The sequence below is a fragment of the Stegostoma tigrinum genome, chromosome 9, assembly GCF_030684315.1.
Source record: "Stegostoma tigrinum isolate sSteTig4 chromosome 9, sSteTig4.hap1, whole genome shotgun sequence".
Taxonomy (NCBI): domain Eukaryota; kingdom Metazoa; phylum Chordata; class Chondrichthyes; order Orectolobiformes; family Stegostomatidae; genus Stegostoma; species Stegostoma tigrinum.
The window spans coordinates 22713054-22722886 of record NC_081362.1 but is presented as its reverse complement, the minus strand read 5'-3'; the positions used below and the strand labels follow the sequence as shown (position 1 = coordinate 22722886).

At 43.5% G+C, this 9833-nt stretch overlaps 1 protein-coding gene across 7 annotated transcripts in view; it reads left to right on the top strand.

Annotated features, from left to right (window-relative positions):
- The first annotated feature begins 8228 nt into the window (after positions 1–8228).
- The window catches only part of dzank1 (double zinc ribbon and ankyrin repeat domains 1), a 101439-nt gene continuing 99834 nt past the window's right edge, over positions 8229–9833 (top strand). For 4 of the 7 annotated variants that reach the window (XM_048536267.2, XM_048536270.2, XM_048536273.2 and 1 more), the window contains exon 1: positions 8230–8405. The gene's annotated coding sequence lies outside the window, so the exon portion shown is untranslated. Of the gene's footprint in view, positions 8411–8539; positions 8636–9833 lie in introns of those variants that run through there. The other 3 variants (XM_048536268.2, XM_048536269.2, XM_059648410.1) reach the window with 3 other exon arrangements.

Below are 9833 nucleotides of genomic sequence, written 5' to 3'. Positions count from 1 at the left end.
GCAATCTGAGAAGCAGCTGTTTAATTTGAGCTGGGGCCTAACCAGGGTTTGGCGCTTTTGCGGACTCTGTTCGCCCTTTGAAACACAATCACGTGACAACACGTTTACCATCCCTCCGGGAGTAACCTGGGAGCGGAAAAAGGATGCATTAAAAATACATTAATTTAGTTTACGATTTAGCTTTGTTTTGCATGGCAAGTCGCTTTATGTAGGATATATTAATGGTGCAGCAAGGTTAAACAAAAGAAACTGGTCAGTAGACCCGAAACGTTAACTCTAAATTTTTCTTCAGAGGCTGCCAGATATGCTGAGCTTTTCCAGCAACCTGTTTTTGTAAACAAAACTGGATCTCATTCACTAGTTAGATTTAAGGCAATTTAATAACGGGAGCAAGAGTGAGGAAGAATAAGTGTAATGTGACTGAAGTTTAATTTCACATTAGGCGCACAAGAAAAAGGCGGGGGTGAGGAAGAGAAGGAGAAATTTCGGGTTAAGAGCAAGAGCAAACAAAGTAAAAATAAAATGCTTGTAAATAATTCGCTGAGCCACACAGTTACTCCCATCAATTTAACACTTACCGGATTAAAGTGTTGAGAGACTGATCACTAAACTTATCTTTATGTGGTGACTTCAGTTTTTATTACGGAATTGCAGCAACTTCACGCCACCAATAACTGTGAAGACAGCCGTTTACTTGAAACCAACTGGAGTACCATAACCCAGCAACCTTTTGGCTCTTTTAGTTTTTAATCATGCATCTTCTCCTCACCTGAAGCTATTTATGCAGAGCACCTACATTTTGTATTATTATTTATACAAGTTCCATTTGGAAGTTAGTCCAAAATCCAATTCCACCACCCCTTCAAGTTAATGCATTTCAGATTCAAATTCTCACATTAAAAAGATGGGACAAGGAACAAAGTTTTTTTGGGGAATACAAATAAATCAATCACTGGTAATCTAAATATTTGTCAAAAAAATTAAGCATTAAGATACACTGGATACTGCAAAGGCTAGAGGCCCTGACAACGTTCTGGCAATAGTACTGAAGACTCATGGTCCAGAACTTGTTACTCCCCTAAGCCAAGCTGTTCCAGTATTGTTACAACATTGGCCTCTAACCAAAAGTGTGGAAAATTGTCCACAAATGTCCTGTACACAAAAACAGGACAAACCCAACCCAGCCAACTACTACTCCATCAGTCTATTCTCAGTCATCAGTAAAGTGATGAAAGGTGTCATCAACAGTACTATCAAGCAGCACCTGCTCAGTGACAACAAGGTGTAGAACTGGATGAACACAGCAGACTGAGCAGGAAGGCTCATGTTTCAAGCCTAGACCCTTCTTCAGAAGTCAGGGAGGGGAAGGGGGCTCTGAAATAAATAGGGAGAGAGGGGAGGGGGGGGGGGTAGAGGATGGAGAGATGAGAAGATAGGTGGAGAGGAGACAGGCAGGTCAAAGAGGCAGAGATGGAGCCAGTAGAAATGAGTGTAGGTGGGGAGGAGATAGGTCAGTCCAGGGAAGACGGACAGGTCAAGGGCGTGGGATGAAGTTAGTAGGTAGGAGTTGGGGGAGGGGCTTGAGGTGGAAGGAGGGGATAGGTGGGAGGAAGGACAGGTTAGGGAGTTGGAGACGAGCGGGGCTGACTGTGGAATGTAAGGAGAGGGGAAATTTTGAAGCTTGTGAAGTCCACATTGATACCATTGAGCTGCGGGGTTCCCAAGCGGAATATGTGTTGCTATTCCTGCAACCTTCAGGTGGCATCATTGTGGCACTGCAGGAGGCCCGAGGTGGACATGTTGTCTGAGGAATGGGAGGGGGAGTTGAAATGGTTCGCGACTGGGAGGTGCAATTGTTTAGTGCAAACCGAGCATAGGTGTTCTGCAAAGCAGCCCCCCCCCCAAGCCTCCGCTTGGTTTCCCCAATGCAGAAGAGGCCATAACGGGAACAGCGGATGCAGTATACCACATTAGCAGATGTGCAGGTAAACATCTGTTGATGTGGAAAGTCTTCTTGGGGCCTGGGATGGGGGTGAGTGAGGAGATGTAAGGTCACGTGTAGCGCTTCCTGCAGTTGTAGGGAAAAGTGCTGGGTGTGGTGGTGCCGGAGGGCAGTGTGGAGTGGACAAGGGAGACACAGAGAGAGTGGTCCCTCCAGAAAGCAGATAAGGGTGGGAAGGGAAAAATGTGGAGTGGTGGGGTCGGATTGCAGATGGCGGAAGTGTTGGACGCTGATGGGTTGGATCTGGAGGTTGGTGGGGTGGTATGTGAGGACGAGGGGGATTCTGGTTTGGTTGTTATTGTTGAGAGGGGGTGTGAGGGATGAGTTGCGGCTGACACGATCGAGGGTGTTCTCGACCACTGATTGGGGGAAGTTGCGGTGCTTGAAAAATGAGGACATCTGAGATGTACGGGAGTGGAATGCCTCATCCTGGGAGCAGATGCGGTGGAGATGAAGGAATTGGGAATAGGGAATGGCATTTTTGCAGGAAGATGGGTGGGGGGAGGTGTATTCTAGGTAGCTGTGAGAGTCGGTAGGTTTGAAATGGATCTTGGTTTCTAGGTGGTTGCCAGAGATGGAAACAGAGAGGTCCAGGAAGGAGAGAGGGGTATTGGAGATGGTCCAGGTGAACTTAAGTTTGGGGTGGAAGGTGTTGGTGAAGTGTATGAACTATTCAAGCTCCTTGTGGGAGCATGAAGCAGCGCCGATACAATGATCAATGTAACGGAGGAAGAGGTGGGGTTTAGGGTCAGTATAGGTAGGTAAGAGGGATTGTTCCACATAACCTACGAAGAATTCTCGGTTCGCACTAAACAACTGCACCTCCCAGTTGCAAACCATTTCAACTCCCAGTTCCATTTCTCGGACGACATGTCCATCCTGGACCTCCTGCAGTACCACAACAATGCTACCCAAAGGTTACAGGAACAGCGACTCATATTCTGCTTGGGAACCCTTGTTTGTTCAAATATGAGCAAAACAGCTGAATTCCAGAGGTAAGGTGAGAGTGTCAGCCCTTGATATCAAGACTGCATTCAACTGAGTGTGGCATCAAGGAGCCATAGCAAACTTGGAATCAATGGGTGTCAAGGGGCAAACTCTCTAGTGGTTGGATTCATACCTGACACATAGAAAGATGGTCATGGTTGCTGGAGGTCAATCAAGGTGAGTAACTCATCTGACTCCTCAAAGCCTGTCCACCATCTACAAGGCACAAGTCAGGAGTGTGATGGAATACTCCCCACTTGCCTGGATGAGTGCAGCCCTAACAACTCTCAAGAAGCTTGACACCATCCAGGACAAAGCAGCCCACTTGATTAGCACTACATCCACAAGTATCCACTCCCCCACCACTGATGCTCAGTAGCAGCAGTGTGTACTACCGACAACTTGCACTGCAGAAATTCACCAAAGATCCTCAGACTGCACCTTCCAAACTGACAACTACTTCCAACTAGAAGGACAAGGGGATCAGCCATATGGGAAGACTACAACCTCCAAGCCACTCACCATCCTGACTTGGAAATATATTGCCGCTCCGTGACTGTTGCTGGGTCAAAAATCCTGGAATTCCCTCCCTAATAGCATTGTGGGTCAACCCACAGCAGGTGGACCGCAGTCATTCAAGAAGGCAGCTCATCACCACCTTCTCCAGGGCAAGTAGGAATGGGCAAGAAATGCTGGCGAGCCAGAGATGCCCAAATCCCACAAATGAATAAGGGAAAAAAATGGTTTGATACAGCTTTAGTGAGGGAATTCCAGATCTTCAGATGTAGACAGCCTGAAGAAGGTTATTACCAACAAAACTTCTCAAGACTATAAAGTGTGCAAAGAAAACACATGGGTCCATTATGGAAAGAATAAAACAACAATCAACAGGTATTATTACATTTTTATTGAACTTTGCTTGCATAGTTGGAGTACTCCATCCAAATTTTGGTCTTCACATTGCAGGAGGGATAGTGAAGTACTGAATAAATGCAGAAAAAAAAACACTGGGGTGATCGGATTTACAGAATTAACCAGATGTTGATATTAGAAAAAATGATCTAGTGATTGGTATAGACAGGTACAATGATTTTAGAAATAAAGGGCTGAGTAGACCGAGGAGAGGTCTTAAAATTGTAAAACGGCTCAATAGGGCAGATGGGGGAAACTGTTTCCACTTGTGTGTGAGTACACAGCGAGGGGGCAAAAATATACGATAGCCAATAACAGGTAAAATAAAGTATTCAGAAGATTTCCTTTACACAGAAAATGCTGAGAATGTAAATTCTAAATGCGATGATTGAAGCAGATATCAATGATAAATGTAACAAGTGACTTGTATGATAAAATCATTACAGCATCGGAGAAAGCCATTCAACCTATTATGTTCATGTTGGCTTTCCAATATACTGCCATTCCACTGGTAGTAACCCGCATTCTGTACATGCTGGAGAATCCAAGATAATAAAATGTACACTCCTTCTTTCAAATATCTCAATAATGTAAAAAGGTTTGTGGCACAAAAGAAGGCCACAGTGCTGGAAAGTGAGCCAACTGGTCTAATCCCATTTTCTAGGAATTGGTGCTTAAAATCTGGAGGTTATGGGAATTTAAATGCCTATCAAAGACCCTTTAAATGAGTTAAAAGTTTCTGCCTCCACAACTTTTCAGGCAATGAGTTCCAGACCCTCTACGAATGTCTGGATGTGAAACAGTTTCCTCATTTCCCCTCTAACCTTTCTACCAGTCACTTTAAATGTATGCCCCATTCTGCTAAGGCAAATAGGATCTTTGTGTCCTCTCCATCTAAACCCTTCTCAAACTTGTACACCTCAATCAAATCTGCTATCAGCCTCCTCTATTCGAAGAAAAGCAATCCAAGCCTTTCCAATCTTTCCTCATAGCTGCGATTTTCCAATTCAGCAACATCCTCGTAAATCTCCTCTGTGCCCACTGGATGACAATTAAATTCTTTCTGAAATGAGGTGACCAGAACTGCACACAATACTCAATTTCTGGCCTAACTAGTGTTTCATATAGCTCTAACATAACCTCTCTACTCTTATATGCTATGCCTCAGCTATTAAAAAGGAAAATAATTTACATGCCTTTTTAATGACTTATAGCATACCCAATTCATAATGGAATATAAGCATCTGGGGTCATATGATAAAGTGTAATCAGAGTTGAGGGAGGCTAATGTTGAATATAAATGCGGGTATAGATCTGAAGAGTCAAGTGACCTGTGGTATAGATACTATGTAATTTCAAAGTAAAAATGTGCAGTTTGGAATTTGGTATCTTCTTCCACTGTCAGGTAGTATTATGTCAGTAATTACATCAAACAATTATGGAAATGACACAAAAAGTTTGTTTACATGACAAAAAAAACTAATCAAATTGTCAGCTACCATATTTTATATTCAGTGAAACTACTTATTTTTATACAAGCTATTGTTACTGATCCTGAGTACAGCAATCACTCTTTGGCTGGTGTGGGAACATGATGGTCCGAGGAGGGATGTATCGATTGAACAATTGCAGGCAAGTAAAGGTGTTGGTGCAGGAATTGGGTGAGTGTATCTGTAATTAGGGGAGCAGTAATAACATCAAGTGGGTATAGTGACCTAACCTGCACATGTTTTGACAAAGTCTTACATCCAGGTGTCCAAAACACCCAACCAATTCAAGTAATCCACTTATTATTGCAAACAGGGCCCCATAGCTTAAATGGGTTTCCAGTAGGCTAAATACATTGGAACTGGTTGGTGCCTGTTCTGCACACACTACGATCAATTCCATGGGTAACTGAACCAGTTATTTTGTGGGATCCTGAGGAGGAGAGGCAACAAAAATAAAATTAGTCATTGCTGCCATGCTGTAATCTGCCCAAACCTGAATACAGCAAACTATACAGAAAAACTATTTGGCCCCCGGTGGTTTATCTGCCAATATTATTGGAGTTTAGAGGACCCAACAACCACCCAGACAACTCTGGGCAGCCAATCAGATTCATGGGAAAATAACATTTTAGAAGCAAGAGTAGGACATCCAACCCTTCAAGCCTGTTCCCCATTCAATAAGACCATGGCAGATCTGGTTGTGATGGGAAGTCCACCTCCTCTCCCCATAACTTTGAATGGGCAGGTTGTCTTATGAAGAATTGTTTTCAGACTATATTTGTATCCACCAATGTTTATAAAAGTAAGAGGTGACTCAATTGAAACAAAAAACAAGATCCTGAGCAGTTTTGACAGGTGCATATGAAAGGATGTTCCCTCTTATGGGAGAATGTACATCGTAAAGGGTCACTTATTCAAATCAGAAGTGGGGAGAATTTTTTGTTCCTCACAGCGTTGTAGGTCTTTTGAACTCACATTTTTAAAAAGCAGTGGAAGCAGAATCTTTGAATATTTTAAGACAAAGGTAGATGGATTCTTGATGAGCAAGGGAGTAAAAAGTTATTAGCGGGAGGTAGAAATTTGCAGTAAACAGATCAGTCCGATCTTGGAGAATGGTGCATCAGGCTTGAGGGGCCAAGTGGTCTATCCCTGCTCCTAAATTTGCATGTTTACAAGTATGCCAGAAGATCCCAAGATTGATTTGTGGTCTCTGTTGAAGAAACAAAACTCTTTTTGTAGATGTATTAAAAAGAAAAAGATTTATATAGTATGTTCCACAACAGTAGACTGTCCTTCAACACTTTACAGCTTTTGAAATACTTTTTCAAATAAAATCACTGTTGTAAGAACTAAGATATATAGTAGACAATTTGTATGCAGCAAGTTTCCAAAAAAAATTGTATTGTGATCTGATAATCTTCTTGTTAATTTGTTCATGAGGGATAAATATTAGCCAGGATTCTAGAGTATAACTCCCCTACTCTTCTTTTCAGTGATGCCACGGAATATTTTTATGTTTACCTTAGACAGTAGACAGGACATCTTATCTGAAACATATTTGTACATCATATTGGAAAGAAGCCAGCCCTAATAGTGCTGCACTGAGTACCATATTGTGTTCATGACCTGACTCCATAACTTCTGAGTCAGAAATAAGAGGCTATCATCTGGACTGCACCTCTGCAGTAAACAGTACAAGTACGTTTAGAAATACTATATTTTGGCTAAAATCTTTAAAAAGGCATGATTTACCTGTTCGGGTTGATTAGTAGGGTTTATGGCTCTTTTTGAAGACCCATTTGGCTTTGCTGAATGTTGTGGCCAATATTCATCCTGATGGGAAGTTTTTACTTTGGGGCACTGTGCTTCACCACATTAATGCAGAAGACTTTCCACATCATGTAGGTGTTCACCTGCACATCTGCTAACGTGGTATACTGCATCTGCTGTTCCCTTTGTGGCCTCCTCTACAACAGGGAAACCAAGCGGAGGCTTGGGGACCGCTTTGCGGAACACCAATGCTCGGTTCGCACTAAACAACTATACCTCCCAGTTGCAAACCATTTCAACTCCCCCTCCCATTTCTCAGACGACATGTCCATCCTGGGCCTCCTGCAGTGCCACAACGATGCCATCCGAAGGTTGCAGGTACAGCGCCTCATATTCCGCTTGGGAACCCTGCAGCCCAATGGTAAAAAATGTGGTCTGCACAAGCTTCAAAATCTTCCCTCCCCCTACCGCATCCCAAAACCCGTCCAGCTTATCCCCACCTCCCTAACCTGTCCTTCCTCCCACCTATTCCCTCCTCCCACCTCAAACTCCACGCCCATCTTCTACCTATTAGCCTCATCCCGCACCCTTGACTGTCCGTCCTCCCTGGACTGACTTATCTCCTCCCTAATAGCTCACCTACACTCACCTTCACTGGCTCCATCCCTGCCTCTTTGACCTGTCTGTCTCCACTCCACCTAGCTTCTCCTCTATCCATCTTCTATCTGCCTCCACCTCTCTCCCAATTTATTTCAGACCCCCTTCCACTCTCCCATTTCTGAAGAAGAGTCAAGGCCCGAAACGTCAGCCTTCCTGTTTATGTGATGCTGCTTGACCTGCCATGTTCATCCAGCTCTACACCTTGTTATTCCCAATGTCTGTCAGAGTTTTTTTTAAATCTCTGCAGTCACATCAATTGGCCGAGGTTTAGGAAAGAACTGATGGGACGGAATTAAATGCATTCCCTGGCCACTGTAACCAATCAGGTCTGAGTTTGGGTCTTCCCCGCGGCTACCTGAGCACACCTGAATCCCCTCCTCCAACACTTCGGCCAAACTCTAACTGCGCGTGCGTTGTTCACTGGTGCTCCGTTGCCAATACCGCTCTAAGAGTTGATTTGATTGTTTGTGGTAGTTGCCAGGCGACGGGGTCTGACTCATCGGAGGAGCTGCAGCCGCGGAGTGCCGGCGTTGCTAGGAGCGAGGCTGTTTGTGAAAACGGCACCAGGAGAGAGTTCGCCTAAGGTTGGGTGGGTTTATTACTATGAAGTACTAAAATATAATGAGTAATTGATACAAGAAGGGGATCGAGGTGGATTATAAATCCTGAGATCTGGATGTAAGAGCCAGAAATACAAAACTGAATTTACAGTGGAGTAGGCTTTGGGGGAAAAGGGACATCAGTTGTGTACTTGGTGCTGGTCGGCCTGCCAGTTTGCTAGAACCTTTGGGTTTCGGGGAGTAGAGTATTAAATGTAAGTGAAAGGTCAGTTACCAGAAGCTGACTGGATTTTTTCAGCCGCCTTATGGCCCTCACCTCATCCCATCCCACAGTGACAGGGGCAGGCCTGACACCTGGAGGTGGCCTCACGTTAGCAGACCGCCGTGGGCAACTCCGGGTTGGCCTTGTGGTCCTTAACCAGTAAACGTGTGTCAGATCGCACGGTAGCTCTGACTATTCTTTGCCTGAGTATTTTAAAAGTTTCTGAGGGGATTGCGGTAAGACACAGTACCTTCTCCTATACCTGCAAGACTAGGCCTCTGCTTCTTTCAAGTACCTGCCATTCTTAATTGGGCAGTGATTGTGCTCCTTGTCTTCTGTTGCCGGTTCAGGGAAAAATCACCGTTTGGCGACTGCACTCTGGGTCCAGATCCAAAAGCCGAAATCCTTCCCTTGAAATTAAATCTCACCAGGGCTGCTGGGGAATTTAAATTGTGTTAATTAAATCATTCTGGAGTAAAGAAAAAGCTATACCCCATATTTGAGCTATAAAACTACTACATTACAATACAGTAAAACCCATCAGGCTTACTAATATTTTGCCAATAGGAAAAGAAGTCTGTAGTTCTTACCCAGTCTAGTGTATATATATGGTTCCAATTCAGACAAGTACTGTTACCTAGATAATAAAATGTGAGGCTGGATGAACACAGCAGGCCAAGCAGCATCTCAGGAGCACAAAAGCTGACGTTTTGGGCCTAGACCCCTAGGCCCGAAACGTCAGCTTTGTGCTCCTGAGATGCTGCTTGGCCTGCTGTGTTCATCCAGCCTCACATTTTATTATCTTGGAATTCTCCAGCATCTGCAGTTCCCATTATCTCAAGTACTGTTACCTTTCAACTTTCTCTGAAATGGCCTTGCGAGCTACTCTGTCATTAACAAAATGACTGACAGGAAAGGTAATGAGGGATGAACAAAAAATTATTACATCATTAATAATTATAATTACTTCCTGCACGTTAATATGAAAAATCAGGATTATTAATAAACAAACCTATTATTGATCATTGTTGGAGTTATGATTGAATCACCAATTAATTGGAGTTATTTATAATCAATGTAGTTGGTAATAATCATTGTAATTTTTAAATATTTATTGGAGTAGTTGATACTTTGAGTTAACAAATATTCATTGTATTGTTTATGCCAAGTATTATAAGTATTCGTTATGA